A 25,000-nucleotide genomic window follows, 5' to 3' on the forward strand; every position below is an offset into this window, starting at 1 on the left:
GTCGTCCAAGCCGAGGCAGGGTGGGAACCAAAAGCAGCACAGAACGGGAGGTGGGCCGGAGGCTGCGGGGAGGGGGCACGCACGAAGCGAGGACCAGACAGCGCGTGCGCGGAGGAGGGCACGGGCTCGGGGAAGGGCGCGCCAACGGAGACGCGAGCCGGGCCACCGGGTAAACATGCACGGGATCCCACCGCCACCAGCACGAGGGCGGTCCCGCGACGCCCGCGGCGCCAGCCGGCCTCAGCACCCTTAGCGAGCCTCCCCACGAGCCAGGCCCCCCCCCACAACGCACGGCGCTGGGGTCCGGACCCACGGGACCCCCGCCGCGGGAGCCCGTCTCCAACCTCCATCCGTTCGGTCCATCCCGGAGCCACGCCCCAGGGAAGCGCCTCCCAAAGCCAGGCGCGGCCCCGACCCGCGCCCGCGCGCCACCCGCCAGCGGCAAAGCCCGGAACGGGAGGCGGGCGGGAGACAGCCGCCGCTCGCGCGGCGCAAGGGGGGGCGGGGCGCGCAGGGGCGCCCCAAGCCCCTCGGGACACACACCGCCACGGGAGAGGCGGGGGGACGCCGCGCGCGTGCGCGCGCGCTCGCACACCACACGCCCGAGGCACACGGGCCACGGCACCGGACACCGGCCAGGCCTGGCGGGACCCTCCCCCGACTCAGAGGGGGGAGGCGCAGGCCGCGGTAGGCGAAGAGCGGCGCTCGGCCCCACCGCGGGGCCGACAGACCTCCTCTCGCGCGGGAGAGAAGGCTCCGCCTAACACGCACAAGGGCATGCAGTCACCCTGACACAGGTGGCCACTACGCGCACAGGAGGGGCAGCGACTGGGGGGTTCCGGTACCCCAAGGCACCCTCTCGGATCGCTAGAGAAGGCTTTCTCACCAAGGGCGCGCCGCCCCCCACCCAATTCGTCCCCCCCATCGGGACCCGCCAGATAAAAGGCGTTTCTTCCCGGGGCCACCAGGGCCCGGGGCGGGGGAGAAAGGTCCACGGCAACGGAGTGACACAGGGCATTCCTGAGCATTCGCGGTCAGGGCCCACAACGAGGGCCACCTGCCTTCCCCACGCGCGGTTGCTCGTGTCGCCGCCCGGAAGGAGCGCCGCGCCTCCGGGTGAGGCCCGAGAAAAACCGAGGCAAAACACCGGCAGCAACGCGCTGGGCAAGAAACCGACAGTCCTCGCTCAGAGGGAGTTTCGGCCAAGCGCCACGGCGCCGGCTCGGCCCGCCACGATCGCTCAACTCGCCCCACCAAGTCAGCCCCCCGCACCCCTCCGGGCAACAGCGGCCCGTGGCGGGGCGGGGACGACAAGGCGCCCGCTCCCCGCAGCGGGGGGAACGGGTGTGCCTCCCTTACCGATTCTGCCACCCGCCCACCTCGGGCAACTCCGCCAACGGCGGCGACCCAAAGGGGGGTCCGCTGGGAACAGGGAACGGCGCCACCACTCGGCTTCAGGCACCTGAGACGACCTGGAGCGCTCCAGGGGCACCACGGAGGGCCAGGCGCCACGCGCTCAGCACGCCCAGGCGGCGAGCAGCGTGGCGTCGGGTGCAGCCCCCCCCACCACAGGGAGGCCGCCCACCACAACACAGCCAAGAGAGGCCAGCGAGAGTGTCCGCTGCGTCAGCCGACCCCGGTCCCGCAGCGACGGGAGGCCGGGGTCGGGCCGGAGTCCGCACCCCTCCGCAACCCCCCGCGCCGCCCACAGGCGGGAAGGAGGAGCATGGGGCCCGCAGGCAGAACGAGAAGAGCGGTCCCACTCACCAGGAGTGTCCGTCCCTCGTCTGACACGGCTTAGGCCCGGCCCGGGAGAGCGCGACATCACCACATCGATCGGTTACCGCCACACGAGGCAGTCCTGGGGTGAGGAGGGGGCTGGGGAAACGCCCGGCGAGGACAGCGACCAGAGGAGGACCTGCTTCAGCCTCGCCAGCACCCCTCCCCCACCTCTCCCAGGGAACAGGCAGCCGGACAACCCACAAGGGGAAAAGGGAACGCCTGACACGCGGCACGGAGCCTTGCGAGGGTGGGTTTGTCACGGCCACGGCCGGGTGCCCGCAGCGGGGAGCGCACGGGGTAGAAGACCCACGCCGCCTCCCCACGCCGCCCTCGGGTGCCAGAGACCGGAGGTGGCGCCACAGCCTGAACCACACCTGGATGCACGAGAGCCGGCGCGCAGGCCCAGGCAGACGGCTCGAGCAAGCAGGCGGGCAAAGGGCGGAGTCGGGCTCGGCTCGGCGTCACCGCCAAGCCCGGAGCCACGCCAGCCAGCGGCGACGAGGCCCAAGTCTCTCTTACAGGATGACAACCGCCACATCAGAACGTGTCAGCACCTACCTGGCAGCAAAAAGTACCTCTTTCAGGAGACAAAAATAACCGCGTTGGCAGGCGGGGCCGAGCCACAGGTCACTGGGACCTTCTGGGACCCTGGCCCGGCCACGGGCCCCAAGCATCTTCCCATCACCGCCAAGCAACCCCACCCCCCCCGGAAGTCCCCGGGGGCCATCTGGTCGACCCCGGGACCGACCGACCGACCGACCGACCGACCGGGGAATCGCGGGATGGGGGGGGAGGATGGCCGGGTAGGCCCTGCCCCGTTACACGTTCGCCCGTCCACGGGTCGTCTCCGGGTCGGGACTTAGAAAAATAAAACACTCCGCGCTGTCGCCTGCGGAAGCCTCCCCGGACCTCGCAAGACCGGCCCCATGCCAGTCCCCGACCCCCGGCTGGGACTGTTTTGGGGGGGGGTCTGAATTGCGCGGAGGCGCCCCCGACGACAGGACCTCAACGGGGATCGCGGGCGCGCCGGCGTTGGCGCCCTATACGGGCTTCCCCTCGCGGCCCGGTCCCCAACTCCGCAGCGGGCCTCGGAAAATCTGGGGAGAAAATCGGGTCCAACGACCGGGAGCACCACGCGTGCCCCCGCCCGGGCCCATCGCGCCCTCCGCGGGCTTCCCCTCAAGGCTCAGGACGGTCCTCACCGGCCCGGCCCGGCCCGGCCCGGCCCGACCGCGAAGCGGGAGGGAAGACAAAAGACGCCTGGCAGGGAAGGACCGACAAGCGACCCACGGGGCCACAGTCTCCGGGTGGCGGCCCCGGACGGTCCCCGCGGTCGGGGGGGCGGTGGGAGGGGAGGAAAGCACCGGCGGGTGCTGGTCGACCCGTCCGGGCAGCCCCCCACCCCGGCTCGCTCCCAGGGAGCGCCGCCGCTACTCCCCCATATACCCGGAGGTTCAATCTCCGGCAAGTGCACCAGCCGCCGGCGCCCCGACGACAGCGGGACGATCACGCCAACGTCGCCGGCCTTCTGGAACTCCGCCCCGGGGACCGCGGCCGAATCGCATCCCTTGCCGACGTCGCCGACGCTCCGGAGGGGAAACGCTATATAAAAGCGGCCGCCAGGTGGCGCCCGACAACCGACCGAAACGTCAGCGGGGACAGCTCGCGATCTCGGGGCCGAGAGGGCGCACAGCCGGCGGCCCGGCCGCCCGATCTCGTCCCGGCCCACTCCGGATGCCGCCTCTCGGTCCCAGGCCGGCGGAGGGCGTCCGCCTCGGGAGCTCCCGGCCGGCCGGCACGGCGCGACCCCGGCAGCCCAAGGGACACTCGAAAAATGCATCGGGGGGCGCCTGGGTGGCTCAGTCGGTTGAGCGGCCGACTTCAGCTCAGGTCATGATCTCGCGGTGCGTGGGTTCGAGCCCCGCGTCGGGCTCTTTGCTGACAGCTCAGAGCCTGGAGCCTGTTTCAGATTCTGTGTCCCCCTCTCTGTGACCCTCCCCTGTTCATGCTCTGTCTCTCTCTGTCTCAAAAATAAATAAACGTTAAAAAAAATTTAAAAAAAAAAAAAAAGAAAGAAAAATGCATCGGGGCGGCTGCCGCTGAAAAGGCGGGGGGGGGGGGGGGGGGGGGGGCAGACCGGCCACTCGACTCCCCGGCCGGCCGAGGCGGACGTGCGCGGAAAATTCCCCGCACACACCGGGCAGGCCGGGCACGGGCGGCCCAGAGCGGCCCAGGCGGCGCGCCCGCGCTCCCGGGAGGACTTAGACACATTTCGGCGGGCAGGAAGGGAGGGAGGGAGGGAGGGAGAGACGGACGGTCAAACCGAAACCACGCGAGAGAGTACTCCCAGAACAACAACGGACGGACGAGCCGTTTTTATTCTATTGGGTCAAGCGGGGGAGCGTCTCTCTCGGAAACATAACAAACCAAGCTGCGGGGGGGGGGGGGGACAGAAAGGGGGTGATGGATAAACAAACGACCACGGATAAAGCTTAAGCAAAGTCCTTCGCCGCACGGGGCCACGACGAAGTCCAAAGACCACAAACAGGTACGGGGAACATGGGTGCAAGTGCACCGCGTGGCAAGCGACAAGAATATGGCTTTCACCATTACTGTCCTCAATAAACACCACTACGGGCGGCGGTGGCGGCGGGGGGGGGGGGGGGGGGGGGGGGGATGGAGAACGGAAGGAGTTAATAGCCACTCACTAAAAAATGTCCCATGGGGCGCCTGGGTGGCTCAGTCGGTTGAGCGCCGACTTCGGCTCAGGTCACGATCTCGCGGTCCGTGAGTTCGAGCCCCGCATCGGGCCCCTGTGCTGACAGCTCAGAGCCCGGAGCCTGTTTCAAGTCTGTGTCTCCCTCTCTCTGACCCTCCCCCATTCATGCTCTGTCTCTCTCTGTCTCAAAAATAAATAAACGTTAAAAAAAAAAAAAAAATTAAAAAAAAAAAAGTCCCGGTTCCCAGAGGACCCTACAGTCCAAAGGGGGGGTGGGGGGGGTGGGGGGGGGGGTGGGCCCCCGCAGGGAAAAGGAAGGTGTCACCGAGACACACCCTATGCCTCCACCCTCTTAGGGTTTGCAGGTGACCCTGAGGGTGACACTGACACGAGACAGGTTAACCGTACAAGGAGCCAACAAATTGATTTCCTACAAGTTTCACGTGACAGGTAGAGCCCCTCCTGAGGAAACCAAGACCCTGAGAAGTGGCCAAACCTAAACGCTTGTATATTGGGTTGAACAAGGAGAAGCGACGGTGGACGACTAACTGAACTACGTGGGGAGGCTAAAGGATGATGAGGATTTTAAAACCAACCAACCAACCAAGATCTGTTCTCCTCTAGAATTCTCTCCACTTCTCCCCCTGTCCTTGAGGATAAGAATGTCACTCCCCTGGTGGCATAGGAAAGACGGGGGGGGGGGGGGGGGGCCCTTCCAGGGAGAAAAGGAGGAGAGTGCTCCGTGCATGCTTCTTGCACCTGCTGGGCAGGAGGGTAGGGGTGGGTGGTTTACTTTGCTTGCTTGCTTGCTGCTGCTTTTTGAAAGCTTCTCTAATGTTTCCTTTACATCTAAGTCTTCCTTTCCAGTTTGGCTTTGGACAGGAGGAAGGCAGGCCACACGTTTTTCTGGCACGGTGGAGAACGAAGGGTAAGATGAGTGCGGGCCCGTGCGTATTCTTTTCCGTCAGTCACGTGCCGTGGTGAGCAGAGCATCAGCTCTTGCCGGATGGGTGTCTCATTCCTCCGTGAACCATCAGGCAAGATGTCGGGCAAACACACACAGGGAGACTAAAGGTAGGAAGAACGTAGAGAAGACGGGCGACACGTGCCCGAGTCTCCAGAGCGACGATTTCATCCAGGGCACGGCAACGTCCAAGGTTTCCGGACACCACGTTGACGGACGCTTTGGTGCGTAGGTCACTTTGAATCTACAGTGCCACCCTCCGGTCCATTAGCACGTTGCCTCCGGCTCACGTGAGCGAGCGGTGGTGTCGTCGCGCAAAGAGACTGTGGGACTCGTCCCGGGATGGAACTGGGCCAGAGAGAGGGAGGGACGCCGCAGCCCATCGTTGAGCTTCAGGTGTCTGTAAGAGACCGAGTCTCTAAAGTACACCGAGGCACAGGGCGACCCGCTCGCTCGTGCCTGGACGTCTCTTTGTTCTTTCGAGGGGTCGATATCTGTGAGTGTGGTTTGTTTACTTTCCGGACAAGGCGAAAGAACTCTGAAACAGGAAATATTGGCACAAGGGGTCTGGTGGGATGGGAGGGTGCGGGTCAGTCCACGTACCGAGAACACGGGAGGATCGGGCGTCTGAACAACCAGGCGGAGAGGGGAGTTTAGCCTCGGTCATCACGGCAACCGGCACCTCGACAGAAACCACAGAAGGTGCCCAGGACGAACTGCGTCGCAGGAGCCAGCGTGGGCATTGCCCCACTACCCTCAGCCCTCAGCCCAGCAGCAGGCAGCAACTGTCGTCCGGGTCCAGGCCGCGCCCCACTGCCCTCTTCTCAGCCAGAGCGGTACCCGGGAGGGCGGCCCCGGAACAGATACCTCCTCTCCTCCACACACATCTCGCCAACCCCTTGACCGCTTTGCCCGGGATACACAACTCCGCTGTACCCAGGCATGATTTTTCCCGTGGACCGGGGGCCTCCTTGGCCACTTAGGGTGCTCGCACCAAGATGAATCGGGCTAGAGACAGGGACACCTGTGCAGCCCGCTGTTGAGCTGAAGGGGCCTCTAGGAGAGGGACTCTCTAAAGTAGCTGACGTACAGGGAGACCCGCTCGCTCGTGGCCGGATGTGTCTTTGTTCCTTTATTTCTTTTCGTGTTCTTTATTATCATGTTTGGTACAATTGTAAGCGGGATTGGGTTGTTTGGGGTTTGTTTTTTCTTTTCTTTTCTAATTTGTCTTTCTGCGGTGTCATTATCGGCGTATACAGACGCAACAGATTTCGGTACATAGAGTTTGTATTTTTCCTGTGGACCAGGGGCCTACTTTGCCGCTTAGGATGCATGCGCCCCCACCCCCTGCCCACCCGCAGCCTTCAGTTCCCCAAACCACTGGAGGACTCGTGGGGGTGGGAGTGGGGGTGAGGGTGGGGGAGGGGTGGGGGGCGGGGATGGGAGTGGCAGTGGAAGGGAGGTTCAGGGCGATTCATTCCAATGGGCCTCATTCAACCCCTTTGTTCAAATGCAGAAAGCTTTCTGTTAAAGTCTGAGCCTGGGGCTTCTCTGCATTGAATGGCTTTCTTCAACTCCCCCAACCCTTAGGCTGCAGTTTCTGAACTACTGGGAGGAAAGGGAGGAAAGGGAGGAAAGGGAGGAAAGGGGGGGGGGAGGGAAGGGGGGGAGGGAAAGAAAGAAGGGGTGGGGGAGAGAAAGGGGGGAGGGGAGAAGATGATGTCTGAAGAACTTGCCTTCTCTGGAGCAAAGAGAGTCCCCTCCTTTTCCTAACCCAGGAAACCTCAATAAACCATTTGAGAATCATGGATGTGGAGGATGAAATCTTACTATAATGCCTTCCAGGGGTGGGGGTGCAGGTACGTGGAAGGGTAGGGAGTTGAGCGAGCGAGCGAGCGAGCGAGCGAGCGGCATGGTGTGGCGTGGCGTGGCCTGCCGAGTCAGAGTCAGAGGGTGGCATGAAACACGTGATGGTGGTGTCTTAGGGTTCAGAGGCCAAACACAGGCATGGGGCAATAAGGGATAGAGGGTGGGGGAGGCCTGACAGGGGACAATTGTGACCCCGGGCGATGGTCCCAGCGGGCACACTCCTGTAAAGCAACACTAACACTCTATTGATTAGCCATTGACCTCTCCTCCCTCTCCCACCTGCTTCCAAAGGGAAACTGAGTACAGTTTCATTCCACAGGCACTGGCTGTTTCACATGCAACCTTTGACGTGCCACTAAAAGGAGGAAGAAAGATGGACACACATGAAACAGCCCCACAGATGGCCTAGAGGGCGTGGGCGGGGCTCTCATCAGTCAAATTGGGAGTCTGAGTCAGGATCCTGGGGTTGTTTCAAAACATGGAATGGAAGGGGCTCCTGGCTGGCTCACTCAGAAGAGCATGCGACTCTTGGACTCTTGATCTCTGTCAGGGTTGTGACTTCAAGTCCCACATCGAGTGAAGAGAATGTGAAAAATGAATGAAGGAATGAAGGAATGGATGAACAAACTTAAAAAAAAAAAAAAAAAAAAGGTTGTGGGGCGCCTGGGTGGCTCGGTCGGATAAGTGTCCGACTTGGGCTCAGGTCATGATCTCACGGTCCGTGAGTTCAAGCCCCATGTCGAGCTCTGTGCTGACAGCTCAGAGCCTGGAGCCTGCTTCAGAATCTGTGTCTCCCTCTCTCTGACCCTCCCCCATTCATGCTCTTTCTCTATCTCAAAAATAAATAAAAGTTGAAAAAAAAAAAAAAAGTTTGCAACGTTTATGTCTTTAAAACAAATGGAATCGGTGGGGTGCTTGGGTGGCTCAGTGGGTGAAGCATCCCACGCTTGCTAGATTTTGACTCACGTCATATCTCAGGGTTCGTGAGACCAAGCCCTGCATTGGGTTCTCACACGGACAGTGCAGAGCCTGCTTGGGGTTCCCTCCCTACCCCCCCATACCTCCCCCATAAACCAATAAATAAACATCAAAAACATAAATCTTAAAACACTACAACAAATGGAATGGAAAGAGAGAACGCAACGAGGAGGATGTGAATGTTGCACCTAATACCACTGAACTCTACGCTTATATATGGTGAAAAATCTCAATTGTAGGTGATGTCTACTTCTAACCACAACTGAAAGGAAAACGACAAAACACCGGTCCTTGGCTCACAGTAAGGGAGTTCCTGGATTTGGTCCGAGAGGGCCTTCTCATCCGCCGTGTGGAAAACTATGGAATGGTTTCTTCCTCTCCAGGCCGATGACCATTGCCAACGACAGTAGGTGTAGGTGCTGTCCTACCTGTGAAGGAAAGGCAGGAAGAAGTGTAGCATTTAAAAGCATCTTTTAAACGCTGTCCACCTTTCCCAGTTTGTCCCCTCACTATGTCTTGCGTACCTTTTATAGCATTTACCCTATGTCGATGCAAAATGAACGAGCCTTTTTAAAAACAATTTTAAAGAGGAAGGAAAAGAGTTTCATTGGAGCCCAAGTTAGGAGGGCTGACGGGGATACGCAATCTTCACAAAGCAGTCAGTCATCTGGGGAAGGCCTCACATTGGGCATACATACAGCTTACCAAAAAAAAAAAAAAGGAAAAACAGGGCACGGGGGCGGGGGGGGGGGGGGGGGTTGGCCGCAGATGTTAGGAATCATCATGAGGAGAAAGAACACATTCCAGAAAGTTACAGACTTTATCTTCTGTTTTTAGTATGTGCAAGGCTGTATGACTTCAATCTTATGGCGACCAGGAAGGTTTTTGTATTGTTTTCTTTTGTTTCCCTTATCTTTATAAGCCGCCTTTGGAAGCCCCCTTTTTTAGTTAGTTATGTTTAAGAAAAAAAAAAAATTTTTTTTTTTTTTTTAACAAACCAGACATTAAATCTGTGCTCAGGACAGAAAAAGAGCTCATGCTTTGAGGTTTTCTGGAGTCCCTTTGACCTCGGTAAATATTAAATGTATAGCTTCCCTGGGAGAGCACCAACATAAAAAGTTTAGAATTTCCTTTATCATTTCCCCGTCTTGATCGATAATCTTTCCTCAGAAATCACGGACGATCAACCTGATGTTTTTATGTCCCTCAGTGCCAGGTGACTGTCTTGTCTGCCCTGGGTGTGTCCCTCCTTGCTAGGTATGAGACTGAGTGTGTGTGTGTGTGTGTGTAAACACACATATATGTCTTTGAACCACCTAGGGTTCCTCGTTGGGGTGAACTTATTGTAACATAAATGGTGGGAAACTCAAAAGTGACGTATGTTCTCTGTAAGTTCCATTGACCAGCAGACATAGTTCATGTGCTTGGCTCAGATGGCCTGCCTTTGTATTTGGCAAAGCATTTTTAACAGAGAGACAGGGACAGCAACACACTTTCAACAAGGACAATTTGAAGGAGCCAGTGCAACATTGGAATACACTTGAATTGACAAAAGAATGAAATCCCAAGAATCCTTTACATACCTGTTGATAAAAGGGAAGGCACATCTGTGATTATTGATGAGGAAAGATGGAGCACCCACATTGAGGAAACATACCTGTCATGCATATTCCCAGGTTTGCTTAGGGGCGGAGACTTAACATGAGAAGGAGGCAAAATTTAGTCCCTGATGTCAGGAGGTTACCTTAGGACACGGAGAAGGGGCTGTGGGTATGCCCCGAGAGCTGGTATAACCTGGATGGGGACTTAGGCTCTTTCTCTCAGGGCTGTGCTGGCTTATAGGCTGCAAGCATATCGGTGGACCTTGAGTCCAGGCTTCTTCAGAGACAGCTAGAGTTTGTTTGTGGGACCTGAAAAGACACAATAGCTGATTAGGGGCAAATAGTTCCCTGAAGAACAAGATTTAGGTTCTCTGCGAGAGAGAGCGAGCGTCAGACTCCTTAACCCTCCGTGGCACAGTTTCAATTGCCCACTCCCCACTCCCCGCCCCCCACACTCACCCCCAGCCTCTGGAGTTTGGATCATTTCCCAATGGTAAGGAACGGGGACGATGATGGGTGATGGCTCGGGCTAGGGCTATCCGTTTATCTCCCCCGGTGAGAACAGTTTCTGTAAATCTCACCTGTCACAGGCCTAGGTGCAGGGCTACACAGAAGTTGTGAAGGGAATCGAAGCAACATGGAGTCAGAGGTGTTAAGTTTTCTTCCCCTTTATAAGTTTCCATTGTCAATCCCTCATTCCACTTCTATGGAACAGGGATGGAGGTCCACCTTCTGAAACTATTTCAAGCCGAATTAGGGTGTGGCAGGGGCTTTGGAAGGGAAGGATTTGACAGGGTGCAGGTCACAACTTTTGCTCCCTTGTGCTAATTGGGGGTGGGGAGGGGGGGGGGAATCAGAGATAATTCCTATCTGAGATCTTGGGTATTTTTCTGCATAGTTTGGTACTGCATCATATCCTGAGATTTCTCCCCAAGTGTATTCTAAGGAATAGTAACAGTATAGTCAAACCCAATGTTATAACCACCTTGTGGGGGGAGGGCACGGGGGGGAAGGTTGTGGTGGTCAAGGGCCTCTTACTGTACCCAAGTGAATTGCTGTCTGATTTTATTTGTATGTTTTTTTTTTTAAATCTTATTAAGTAACCTTTACACCCAACGTTGGGCTCGAACTTACAACCCCAAGATCGAGAGCTACACGCTCTACCGACTGAGCCATCCAGGTGCCCCTGTTTATGTGGGCTTTTGTTGCTGGGGCACCTGGGTGGCTCCGTGGGTTAAGCATTGGACTCTGGCTCCGGTCAGGATCTCGCCGTTCGTGATTTCGAGCCCCGCATCCGACTCTGTGCAGACAGCTCAGAGCCTGGAGCCAGCTACAGATTATGGGTCTCTCTCCCCCCACCCCCTCTCAAAAATAAATATTAAGAAACTTATAAAAATACAAATAAAATATGGGTTCTTATTTCTAAAGAGGAGCTAATACAGTTGCAGCAAGTGTTTGTGAACTAGCTTTGACTCTGCCTCCTCGTTCAGCAAGCAATCAGATAACTAATAAGAGGTACTTCTACAGAAAGAAAAGAACACCACGGGTTAATGGGTGGAACAACTTATAAACCCAGTGTCTAAGTCCCAAGTGCGGTCAGTGAGAAGGTGTCTAGATGCCAGGCTCGAAGCATCCTCAGCTGGAGTGGGAGCAGGCAGGGGGCAATCTGACCGATTTTTCTGGCATGTAGTTCAAATGTCTCATTTTGGGGGATTCTGAGTGGCTCAGTGGGTTCAGGTTCAGTATTCAAGTCTGGATCTCCACTCAGGTCTCAATCCCAGGGTCGTGAGCTCAAGGCCCCAGTTGGGCTCCACACTGGGCGTGGTGAAGCCTACTTTAAAAACAACAAAAACACAACAGCAGCAAATGTCTCGTTCTGAATGGCCCATAGAGCAACAGGCACACAGATTGTCTACAACTGTGGCAATTTCTCTGAAGTTTATCTCCAGTTGTCCAGCTTTCCTTTGCAGGGCTTCAGGGAAAAGGGCCATTTGAGTTCTTCAGGATGGTAAGATAAGAGGATGGGAGAGGATTGGAAGCCTGAGTTTGAAGAGTCATAGTCAGATATTCGAGGAAACCAGGATTCAGGATCCAGCCCAGTTTTAAAGGCAAACAACAAACAGTCAAAGAAAATTAATTAACCAGAACTAGAAGTTAACATCCACAAAAGAGCTATTGAAATACAATCTTTTTCTATCGAGACCCCTCCATTCCTGTCAAAGATAGCCCAATGAAAACTTATTTGTTTGTAAAATAAGTCCAGTGTTAACAGACATGGCTTCAGTATTGACATAAGCACAGCAAGAATAGCGATTGACCATATAGTATTTTGTGTTTTTTCTCTCTTCTTTTCCGCCTGCCTGCCTTCTTTTTATTTATTTTTTTTTATGGAGTTCTTTTTTTCCTCTTAAGTTAATTCCTTTATTTTGAGAGCTGGGAGGAAAGGGAGAGGGGGAGAGGGGGAGAGGGGGAGAGGGGGAGAGGGGGAGAGGGGGAGAGGGGGAGAGGGGGAGCTCTGCACTGTCAGTGCAGAACCCAGCTCAGGGCTCAAATCCATGAACCATGACCGTAGGTGAAATCAGACGCTTAACCGACTGAGCCACCCAGGCCCCCCACACACCAGATTTCTTTACACTGTCAAATGTACGAATGTATCTCATCATTTTCAGAAACACGTTGTGGTGTTTGGTTTTGTTTCTTTTTTCTTTTACTGTACAATTTTTAGCAAGTCATGAAACGGGCGCCTGGGTGGCTTTGTCAGTTAAGCATCCAACTTCGGCTCAGGTCATGATCCCACGGTTCGGTTCGTGAGTTTGAGCCATGCATTGGGCTGTCTGTGCTGTCAGCACAGAGCCCGCTTCGGATCCTCTGCCCCTCCCACCGACTCATTCTGTGTGTGTGTGTGTGTGTGTGTGTGTGTGTGTGTGTGTGTGTGTGTGTCTTCTCTCTCTCTCTCTCTCTCTCTCTCTCTCTCTCTCTCTCTCCTAAAAATAAAGAAATAGGCTGGAAAACAAATCTTCAAGGAAAAAAAAAAACAACAAACGATGAAACATGTTTACTAACAGACCCAAGTATCTTTACTGTTTTTCTGAATAAAGCCAAAGACCAAACACACACACACACACACACACACACACACACACACACACACACAGCAAAACAAAAAACAAAAAAACAAACAAAGAAAAGAAAACGCCGTAGGTTTAGTAATTCACAATTTAGTATTTTATCTTCTGTGGAAAAGACTCAGATGTCTGAAGAACTGAACCTAATTTACCACTTAACTTAGCAAAGCTTTGAAGTTACAGGTCATGAAAGATTTGGGAAGCCATTTTAAAAGTTTACAAATAGGGACTCCTGGGCGGCTCAGTCGGTTAAGCGTCCGACTTCGGCTCAGGTCACAATCTCACAGCTCGTGAGTTCGAGCTCCGCGTGGGGCTCTGTGCTGACCTCTCAGAGCCTGGAGCCTGCTTCGGATTCTGTGTCTCCCTCTGTCTCTGCCCCTCCCTCGCTGACATTCATTCTCATTCTCTCATTCTCTCATTCTCTCTCTCTCTCTCTCTCTCTCTCTCTCTCTCAAAAATAAATGGTACAAGGAAAAAATTTAAAGGTTTACGAGTAAACATTTTTGTGTATTTAACCTATCTCCTGTCAACATTCACCCACGAACACTGTATGCGAGAGACAAAATCGACCATCGTTTGAAGTACTTTTTGCTGACAAACTGCAACGGGTACCGGTGAAGTCATAAATTGAAGTCACATGAAAGCTGATTAGGCCCCTGCCTCGGGCCTGAACCCTAGAGTGCGTGTCTGAGTGGAACAAGGAAGGGCGTAAGTGTTTGTAAAGTTTTTTTGATTTTGTTTTTGATACCTGTTGTAAAACGAGGGAGAAAACGTGTTATGTTGTTTGTAAAGGTCACAGAGATGTATATTTTGAGGACCACAATTACAGGGTCAGTATTGGGACGGAAGCAAGGCCATGACCGGAGCTGCCCACCCCAAAGGCTTGTCATGCAGAGAGCACCAAATTCAAGCCATTTTACAACCACCACCACAAAGAATAAAACCTAACTATCTGCATTGTATTTGATATCGACGGCTCCGAAAATATGTCCATTTTAAGTAAGCAATCACCCTTCCATGGCCCTTAGTACCCAAGACGTCACACCCGTGTCCACTAAAAAGTCAAACGATCTGTTTCCCCACCATCAGGCTCACACGGGAGGCCCCACCACTGGGGATGGCCTAGGAGATCACTGGAGCCACACCAACTGATGCAGAAACAGGGGGAGGGGGAGGCGGCCAGGGAGCCGCCGGCCAGGCCCCAGGCAGATTTAAAGTTTTGGACTCACCTTTTTGTGTTTCTTTCATCTTTTTCTTTTGCGCCTCCAACTCCGCGTCCGCGCGTCCACCTCCTACTTCTTCTTCCATCTCTGTCTCCTGTCTTTGCCTCCTGCAAAAGTGGCTTTGTCTCTGGTTGCTTTTCAGCCCCCTGTGGAAGAGGTGAAGGAGGAGCAGGCCGTGGGGTGGGCACCCATCTTGACGCTTGTGCTCGGGGAGGAGGAGGGGCGGGTTTAGGATCACTGGCATCTGTCTGCCTTCCTCCTCTTCCTCCTCTTCCTCATTCTTCTGACTATTGGGAAAGGGTGTGTGGGTGTGGGTGTAGCGGGGAGGGCAGGTGTGTTCAATTTTTATCTCTCCTCTCTCTGGGCCATCAATTGTGTCCCTTCCCGTGAGGCAACTTTCTTATGGAGTAACATAAAACTCTGAATGTAGAGAATTTCACACACACACACACACACCCCACACCCATACCCCGTTCACGTGAATGTGAAACACATTTGGGTTTGTTCTGATCCTCCTGAGTGTTAGAATGCCCAATGTTCACAAGAGCTTGCCTTGAAACACAGTAACGGAGCTCGGTTACAAATTGGTGTGAGCAATAGCATCCAGAGGTAGAGAAAACATCTCACATGGATAACACCTGTGGCCATAGATCCACAAACAAGATGCAAACCAACATCAGCCTCTGTTTCACTCCTATTTGTGGAGAGGACGCGAAAGACCCAATGGTCAAATCTCCCCCTTTTATAAAAACAAATCCAATCGCACGAGAGCATTACCGTGGATGGATCCCATCGTGCAGGTGTTTTCCATTTCCAATGAGAACACAGCCAATTTGGTGCAAAGAAGCCAAAAGCTGCAGCAACCCACAAACCAAATGTGGCCCGGGATATCTCCGTGAGCGTCCCTTCCTCCCCAAAAGCCGGGGCTTCGCTGATGGAACCAAAGGGCTTCCTAGTTTCTGGCTGCGTCGTCTCACGGCCAGCTTTCCCTAAGGGAGCACACAAGGAAACTCATTCAGACACCTCCAAAGAACCCCATCTGGGCCATCAGGGACTCAGGTGACCTTTCCATGTTCCCATGTAAGTAAGCACTTGCAAGTATAGGCTCCATATGTCCTATACGTGTAGCCTGCCGAAGTTTCCTTTTGGGGATGGGTGGTTGCTTTCTCCACACTTAGAGCAAGGTTATTAAATGGTGGCGGTCACGGTGGTGTTTTTTCCTCTTCCGTAAAGAGTTACAAGGCGGCCATTTCGTGGGAGCGAAGCGGTAGCTGGGCTGCTCCTGGATCCCTCGCCGCTTCGGGTTCCCTGTCAGGCTTCCTAGCAGCGGCCTAGCGGAGAAATAAGAGCAGGTGTCTGAATGTACTCGGGTGACCAAAGATGAGAATGACGAGCCCATCGAAATGCCATCGGAAGACGACGGGACAGTGCTGCTGTCCACAGTGACAGCCCAGTTTGTCGGCAGCACGTGGACTGCACTACCGGAATCCAGCGTCTCAGCGTATGAGAGGTGTCCGGCTGGTCAAAGACATTCTGCGCATCCCTGATGCTGGCTGGGGAAATCCGGTAGCGGATAGTCGTCAACTTATCCCAAAGATAGCCACAGAAAAAGGGACGAGACAGGTGCCTGCTTCTTCAGCAGTGAAAGTGAAGAGAGCCATCCAGGGTACGTCAGATTTAAGAGTGTTGGGTCTCCCGTGGAAAACAACCGAACAGGATCTGAAAGAATATTTTGGGAGCTTTGGAGAGGTTCTTCTGGTTCAGGACAGGAAAGATATTCACACTAGTCCTTCAAAGGGTTTTGGCTGTGTTCCTTTTACGTAATAGGAAACCCAGGTGAAAGTCACGCGATCAAGGAACGATGGTGTGACTGCAAACTTCCTGAATCTCATCCAAGCCCAGATGAGCTTTTGAGAAGCAGGAAGGCGTTTGTCGGGTGCCTTACAGAGGGACGTGACTGCCTATAAGCTGCAGCAGTTCTTTTGCCAGGACTGAGAAGCGGTAGACAGCTTCATTCCCAAACGGTTCCCGGACTTTCCCTTTGTTACATTTGCAGATGATCAGGTAGCCCTCGCCCTCACCCTCGCCCTCTCTGATATTATCATTGAATTTATTTTTCTCAATGTACCCCCAAGGTACTTAGCCTATAGGGCAACAGTGGTTTGAGGAGGAGAGTCCTTCATACCCCTCGCCCTTTCAGCCCCCGCCCTGGCACAACCCCCTCCAGGAGCCCTCTGTTTGTTCCCCTTAGGGAAGAGCCTCTTACGTTTTTGTCCCCCTCCCTGTTTGTATGTTATTTTTCCTTCCCTTCCCTTCTTCCCTTCTTCCCTTCTTCCCTTCCCTTCCCGGGTTCCCTTCCCAGAGTTCCTCTGTTTGGGAAGTGAAGGTCCTCACACGGGTGAGGTCCTGTGATACATGTGTTTCTCTGAGGGACGAATGTCACTTTGCATGACACCCTCCAGTTCCATCCAGGTACTTGCAAATGGCAAGACTTCATTCCCTCTGGTGGCCGAGCACTGCTCCGTTGTAGATGGATACCACCTCTTCTGTATCCATTCATCCATCGATGGACATTTGGCCCCTTTCCATACTTTGCCTACCGCCGATAGTGCTGCTATGCACACTGGGGTGCGTGTGCCCCTTGGAAACAGCAGACCTGTATCCTTTGGCTAAGTACCTAGTCATGAAAGTGCTGGGTCGTAGGGTACTTCTATGTGTCATGTGTTGAGGAACCTCCTCAGGTCCCTGGTTCTGGAAAGAACTCCGATAGTGGTTCTAAATCAGGTGCGGCCATCGGTTGGGGACCCCCATCAAATGCAGAGTCAGGCAGCGGTTTTCCTGCAGGCTTTGGCTCAAGCACGGATTCTAAATCTTCCAGCTGGGGAATTTATACAGCGGGGTAGGTATAGACTGGTAGGAATTCAAATTTTTCTAAACACATGGTAAGTGTATTTCTTTTTTTCTTCTCTTCTCTCTTCTCTCTCTCTCTCTCTCTCTTTCATTTTCTTTCTTTCTTTCTTTCTTTCTTTCTTTCTTTCTTTCTTTCTTTCTTTCTTTCTTTTTTTTAAAACATTTATTTATTTTTGAGAGACCGAGAGAGACAGAGCGGGAAGGAGAAGGAGCAGAGAGAGAGGGAGACAGAATCCGAAGCAGGCTCCAGGCTGTCCGCACAGAGCCCGGTGCAGGGCTCGAACCCACAAACCGTAAGATCATGACCTGAGCCGCAGTCACACACTTAACTGACGGAGCCACCCAGGCACCCCACCCATGGTTAAGTGTATTATAAAACCCATCCATACTGAGAGTTTTCAGAATCAGTACGTTCAGCGTGGGGTATATTCACCACTATTTTTGACATTTTTCTTCAGAAAGAGAGGCAAAGCTAAATGAATTTTAGAAGTTTTGTTACATGAAGTGTTGAAATATCAGGTGTTTGAAAGCGAACTGCTGTTTGCCTGATTGGTTCTCGTTCTCTCTCTCTCTCTCTCTCTCTCTCTCTCTCTCTCTCACACACACACACACACACACACACACACACACACACACAGGCTACAATGGATATCAAAGGATTTCTCCTGTAATATTGTATCCCTGGACTCGTCAAGTGAATTCTTTGTGCGTGTTCACTATGGAAACCATTCATTAGAAGTACATTCTTTTTTCCTTGTTTTAATTGGAACCCCACCACATTATTTCCCCACCCCCGGGAAAACCTCCTTTTTGGAGATCATGGTGTCACAGTGTTTGGTCTTTTTGCTTTCGTTTTTAGTTTGTGACACTTGTCTCCCTTCCTATGCACAAGTACAGTATGAAGCCTTCATTGAATCTGTGCCGTTCATCTCATTTCAAATGTTTACGGGAGAAGCACTTCATTGAAAGCAGTGCTGTAAATATTCTGCCATAGGAAGGAATATTTCCGTCTACGTGCTTTCTCACTCTTGAATTCGTCTTCACACCATACAGGCTGTGACTTTGACGGTGGGTGTCTCGTTTGTATCCGCTACTCTTTATTTCGCGGAGTCGTATCAATGCTATGAATGCAAGGGTGTGCTATGTAACCAGAAGGCTGTTAGAAGTTCTGAAACCTTGTGTTTTCTGATCCTCGTGTTCGACCGACAGTGGTGCCGAAGTACGAAAGGCTAGTGTGAGTGAGAAAAGGAGAGAGTGCGTGCAGAGACTCCGTGGCGGTGGCACACGATGGATAGATTTTTTTAACCTGGTGAGATGCATCTCTCAGTCCCTTGACCTCGGTGCAAGAGCGTGCCGAGAGCAACGATAGCAAATGACATGCGAATGTTTTCTGCATCCAAAGGACAGCCACACCCGTTGGAAGACGTTGGAAGACGTAAAGAGAGTTTTGTTCTCAGAGAACCCCGTTAGTTGGATGTGTGAGGTACTTGTATTTCCCCTGCCCTTCCGTCAGCTGCTGTGAACACCGTATGGTGTGTGTTCTGTTCTGTTCCCGATCTGTTAAGTGTGGTCCCGTGAACACGGACTGAGCTTGTGGTGTGCTTCACGGGAGCACTCGGAAGCAGAGCTCACCAGTGAGCTCGGGGTGTCACCACGAAGGCCGGAAGTTCTAATGTCTGCCAGGTAGCCATAAGAATGTGGTCTAATGCAGTTCTGTGTCCCGTGCTTGGATGGTCTTTATAAGAGTTGTCAGTGTTGGGAATTCTTAAATAGAATGGATGAAGGAGGAAGAGGAGGAGGAGGAGGAGGAGGAGGAGGAGGAGGAGGAGGAGGAGTTGTTGTTGTTGTCGTTGTTGTTGTTGTTGTTACGAGGTATAATGACGAAAGACACGGCAGAAAATTTTTACAGGGTTTACTTTCTGTTTTCAGTATGTGCAAAGCTGTATGACTTTAATCTTTGGGGATCCAGGGAGGTTTTCTTCCATTTTCTCATCTGTATGTTTGGAAGGCTCCTTTTTAATTCGCAACTGACTGACTGACTGACTGATGGATTGGTTTTGTTTTTATGTCCTCTTCTCACCCAACATAAGGCCCAAACTCACAGCCCGGCAATGAAGAGTCACCCGCTCCCCTGACCTAGCTGAGCGAGCCAGCCAGCCAAGTCACCCCTTTGATCCATTTTTGTTGTTGTTGTTTATTTAAATGAAGCGGACATGCAACGTGTGCTCAGGACAGAAACAGAGCACACGCTTTGGGGTTTGGCAGGGTCATTTGGAGCTTGGTAAATGTTAAAGCCTAGCTTCCCTGGGAGCCCAGGAGCAGGGTCCACAGCCGTTAAAAGTTGACAATTTCCTTTATCGATAGCCATCGAACAGATGATTTATTGAAAACACGAATCTATGGCAAAGATCGTTCTATGGTCTGTGATCAGGATATAGGAAGAACCGGATGGCTACAGCTCCCACCTCACAGACTTCATGTTTCAGTTGGACGTAGAGGCAGGGAGGGAGGTGAGGCAGGACGGCAGGGAGACAGGGAGGCAAGCAGACTGGCAGGCAGGCAGGCAGGCAGGCAGGCCGGCCGGCAAGCAGGGAGGGAGGGAGGCAGGCCGGCAGGCAGGGAGGGAGGGAGGCAGGCAGGCAGGCAGGCAGGCAGGCAGGCAGGCAGGCAGGGAGGGAGGGAGGCAGGCCGGCAGGCAGGCAGGCAGGCAGGCAGGCAGGCAGGCAGGCAGGCCGGCAGGCAGGCCGGCAGGCAGGCAGGCAGGCAGGCCGGCAAGCAGGGAGGGAGGCAGGCCGGCAGGCAGGCAGGCCGGCAGGGAGGCCGGCAAGCAGGGAGGGAGGGAGGGAGGCAGGCAGGCAGGCAGGCAGGCAGGCAGGCAGGCAGGCAGGGAGGGAGGGAGGGAGGCAGGCCGGCAGGCAGGCAGGCAGGCAGGCCGGCCGGCCGGCCGGCCGGCAAGCAGGGAGGGAGGCAGGCTGGCAGGCAGGCAGGCCGGCAGGCAGGCCGGCAAGCAGGGAGGGAGGCCGGCAGGCAGGCAGGCAGGCAGGCAGGCAGGCAGGCAGGCAGGCCGGCCGGCAAGCAGGCAGGCAGGCAGGCCGGCAAGCAGGGAGGGAGGCAGGCCGGCAGGGAGGGAGGGAGGGAGGGAGGCAGGCGGGCCGGCCGGGAGGCAGGCAGAGAGGCAGGCCGGCAGGGAGGCAAAGAAAGAAAACGTGGCATCAGGGTACCTTGTGGGCTCAGGTGGTGGATCGTGCCACTGTATCTCGTGGGTTGCGAGTTCGAGTCCCACGCTGGGCGTAGCGCGCGCTTACAGTAAAATCTTTGAAAACCCATCCACAAATACAGGAATAAACAAAACATGGTATCAAAGGGGAGTAAGTGATTGATCGATGGGGGGTGGGGATCAAACGAGAATATGTGTCTAACCCGCAACCTATTCTTTATCGACGCTGCTTTCACTATTTTGCCCCGATGACTTTTTCCACAAGCGGTGGTCCCACCTGAGCGGGCTCCCTTCATCTTAAGATGTTCTGCAGCGAGAGGAAAGGCGTGAGAGGCAAAAGTTAGGCGGATCCATACAAATAAAGACAATCATCGTTTCTGAGACCAGTAGCCAAAGCTCTGCCTCCGTTTAGGATCCAATGTCGTACTTATCTCTTTAAAAACAGAAATACGTACATAAAAACCAGGCAGGGTCGTTGGCTTGGATAAGGGAGGAAGCTGAAATGCAATCATGGAGAACAACATAGGGGGTAAGAAGTTGCAAGCCAGAGCGATTTCACCACCCGTAGCCTTTGAAATGATGATTTGGTGTCTTCGGATACAAGAGAGCTCACCCTACGTAGAAGGTTTCCCACCGCTTGTCATGAAGTATCGGAACACCACAAGCGGATTCCCGTGCTACCAAAACCTCTCTGCCAACATAATCTGTAACAGCTGCATTCTCTTGTATCGTGTGAGTGTAGCGTCATTCATTGCACCACTCTGCCGTTGTTTGACCTTCCAGCGGATTGTAATTTTCGTTTCTTTCGGCGTGCGTGTGGGTATGCGTATCGGGCTATCGAAAACGATCTAGCCACGTTCGGTCCTCTTTTTCTCATTTCTCATAGATGAGTGATGGCGTCAAAGGATACACCTCAGGAAACCCCAGATGGAAGAGAGGCAAAGGGAAGGGGGGGGGGCAGAGTGCTTCTGTGTCCCGTGCCGCCCCCCCCCCCCCCCGCACTCTCCCAACACACCAGTCTCCCCTCCTCTCCCCCCCCCCCCCCCGTTCCAGGTGTTGGAACAACCCGGAAGTGCCTGAATTAGGGGAGTTCTTTGACCGGGGGGGGGGGGGGGGGGGGGGGGGGGAGAGGTTGGGGAGCACCAATGTTTGGAAACATTGCAGGGCTACCAAGAGTCAGTGTCTAAGGTACTTGGGGGGGGGGTGAGGAAGAGGGGGGCGTGGGGTTTCTTTCTCTTTGAGGTGATGGAAATAGTTTGGAATGAACAGTGATGGTCCCATAGCTTTGTGAGTAGTAGCCTAAGATAGCCCGCTGAAGTGTACACACACCTATACATTTGTTTACTTATTACGTATGCATTCATTCCAGTTGAGTGAGTGGGAGAGAGAGGGGGTAGGGAGGGAGAGAATGGATCACCAAGCAGGCTCCAAGGTGTCAGCACAGAGCCAGATGTGGGGGCTGAAATTCAAGAACCCCGAGATCATGACCTGAGGCGAGACTGGGACACCTTACCGAGTGAGGCACCCAGGTGCCCCTGAACTGTTCGCTTTTACAAGGATGGGAATTTTGGCATGCGAGTTGTGTTTCCAGTGTTAATAGGTGAGGCAACACCTAGAATAGTAAATGCGGGCGGGCGGGCAGGCAGGCAGTCGATGTTTTCTTGTTCTTTCCCTTCTGGGCTTCAGAGGGGGATGGCGAGTGTGAGGGAGGGAGTCCATGACACTGGGCGTAGGTGTTCTTGTGAGCTGAGCGGCTTGGGAAGTTCCCCGAACTACATGACCCCACAGGAGAACAGGAATTCCTTCTCGACGGCAAGAGAGTGGGCGACTAGCACCGCCTGAGTCTGGCAGAGCCTCAAATCTAAGTCGGGGTGGGGGAGCACTTCTGCTGTCCTACCGGTCCTGACCCTCCCTGTCTGTCTGGGGGCCCCTGAGCCGCAGGGGTGGTGTTTTGAGTTGTCCCTCTGTGGTCGTCTTTTACACCAAATACTTCTGTTGAAGGTGCTTGGAGAATAACACAGGTTGGTATTTCCAAAATGACCTTGAGATCCTATTCTCTGCCCCTCCGCCCCTCCCTTGCGCGCGTGAAAACACCCACCCACACCCCCCCCCCCCCGCCCCCGCGCACACACCCCACCCCTTCCCATTCCTTCTAACTACAACTGTTCCTATTTCCATCCATGTACTCCCAGACAGCTTCCTCAAGCCCCACCGCCCACCCCGTCGACCTCTTTGGGTAGTATAAAAGCGACCAACAGGCAGGGGGCGTCCGGGCACCACGGTGGTGGAGTGAGGGAGTCCGTGTGTGACGACTACGGGCGGATCGCAGCAGAGCGGCCGGGACGCAGCACCTGCCTCGCCGGCGCACAGCCTCGTCCCCAGCCACCTGGGTCAGTAGCGTTTCCCGGCTGGGGTGGGGGGAGGGGGACATGGAACGGAGGGCGCACCAAGAGGGCTTTGTGGATCGAATGGACGCCTAACCGAGACCCTCCTTCCTGCCACCAGACACCGTTTGTGGATGGTCGTCGTCTCGCCGTCACGCAGCCCCCACCAGTGCTACAACGAAAGAAACGGGTGTCAAGGATAGTAATGCAAACGAAGGCGGGGCCGATCCGATCAGGGGAAGCGGCGACAGGAGTGGAGGTGGGAGGAAAAAAAAAAAAAAAAAAATCACGGGAAGAAAGGACAGGCGTGGGCCAGGGCGGTCGCACGGGGGGGGGGGGGGGGGGGGGGGGGCAGCGGGTCAACGCTCGTCATCGAACCCGGGGACTCGGGTGGCCGACCTCACCGGGCCCAGAGTCGCTAGCGATCCACTGGTTTCCTAAACTTTGGGGTAGACGGCCGCGGCGAAGTCCGGCGTGCTGGTCAACCTCGGGGACCAGCTCAACGGATCCCCAGGTCATGGGGCTTGGCCGTGCTGGTAGAACTCGGGTCTCCTCGAGTCCCGGGCACTCAGGCAACCGGGGTTCGGGTCGCCGGTGTGCCGGTCGGCCCCGGGGCTAAGGGGTCGGGACTCGGGGCTCAGGTGATCGTGTCCCCGGCCCCCGGCGTGCCGGTCGATCTCGAGCGCCGGGTCGCCGGTCCGCGGTGTGCCGGTCGACCTCGGGTCTCAGATCCGCAGATCCCAGCGTGCCGGCCGACTTCAAGTCCCAGGTCACCGGGTCCCCCGGCTCCCGGCGTGCTGGTCGACCTCGAGCGCCGAGCCTCGGGGTCCTCTGTCCCCGGCGTGCTGGTCGACCTCGAGCACCGAGCCCCGGGGTCCCGGGGCCGCGGGGTCGCGGTCCCCGGTGTGCTGGTCGACCTCGAGCGCGGAGTCGCCGGTCCGCGGTGTGCTGGTCGACCTCGAGGCCGCGGGTCCCCGGCGTGCTGGTCGACCTCGAGCGCCGAGCCTCGGGGCCCTCGGCCCCCGGCCCCCGGCGTGCTGGTCGACTTCGAGCGCCGGGTCCCGGGTCCCGGGTCCCGGGTCCCGGGTCCCGGGTCCCGGGTCCCGGGTCCCGGGTCGCCGGTCCGCGGGGCCCCGGTCCCCGGTGTGCTGGTCGACCTCGACCTCGAGCGCCGAGCCTCGAGCCTCGGGGTCCTCGGCCACCGGCGTGCTGGTCGGCCCCGAGTCCCAGGTCCCCAGGTCCGCGGTGTGCTGGTCGACCTCGAGTCCGCGGGTCCCCAGCGTGCTGGTCGACCTCGAGCGCCGAGCCTCGGGGTCCTCTGTCCCCGGCGTGCTGGTCGACCTCGAGCACCGAGCCCCGGGGTCCCGGGGCCGCGGGGTCGCGGTCCCCGGTGTGCTGGTCGACCTCGAGCGCGGAGTCGCCGGTCCGCGGTGTGCTGGTCGACCTCGAGGCCGCGGGTCCCCGGCGTGCTGGTCGACCTCGAGCGCCGAGCCTCGGGGCCCTCGGCCCCCGGCCCCCGGCGTGCTGGTCGACTTCGAGCGCCGGGTCCCGGGTCCCGGGTCCCGGGTCCCGGGTCCCGGGTCCCGGGTCCCGGGTCGCCGGTCCGCGGGGCCCCGGTCCCCGGTGTGCTGGTCGACCTCGACCTCGAGCGCCGAGCCTCGAGCCTCGGGGTCCTCGGCCACCGGCGTGCTGGTCGGCCCCGAGTCCCAGGTCCCCAGGTCCGCGGTGTGCTGGTCGACCTCGAGTCCGCGGGTCCCCAGCGTGCTGGTCGACCTCGGGCGCCGAGCCTCGGGGCCCTCGGCCCCCGGCGTGCTGGTCGACCTCGAGCGCCGAGCCCCGGGGCCGCGGGGCCGCGGGGCCGCGGTCCCCCGGTCCCCCGGTCCCCCGGTCCCCCGGTCCCCCGGTCCCCGGCGTGCTGGTCGACCTCGGGTCCGCGGGTTCCCGGCCCCCGGTGTGCTGGTCGACCTCGAGTCCCAGGTTCCCGGTCCCCCGGTCCGCGGTGTGCCACCGCGTGCTGGTCGACCTCGAGTCCGCGGGTCCCCAGCGTGCTGGTCGACCTCGAGCGCCGAGCCCCGGGGCCGCGGTCCCCCGGTCCCCGGTGTGCTGGTCGACCTCGAGCGCGGAGTCGCCGGTCCGCGGTGTGCTGGTCGACCTCAAGTGCCGAGCCTCGGGGGTCCTCGGCCCCCGGCGTGCTGGTCGGCCTCGAGTCCCAGGTTCCCGGTCCCCCG

The sequence above is a fragment of the Panthera pardus genome, unplaced genomic scaffold (assembly GCF_024362965.1).
Source record: "Panthera pardus isolate Hobbes unplaced genomic scaffold, ASM2436296v1 HiC_scaffold_43, whole genome shotgun sequence".
Taxonomy (NCBI): domain Eukaryota; kingdom Metazoa; phylum Chordata; class Mammalia; order Carnivora; family Felidae; genus Panthera; species Panthera pardus.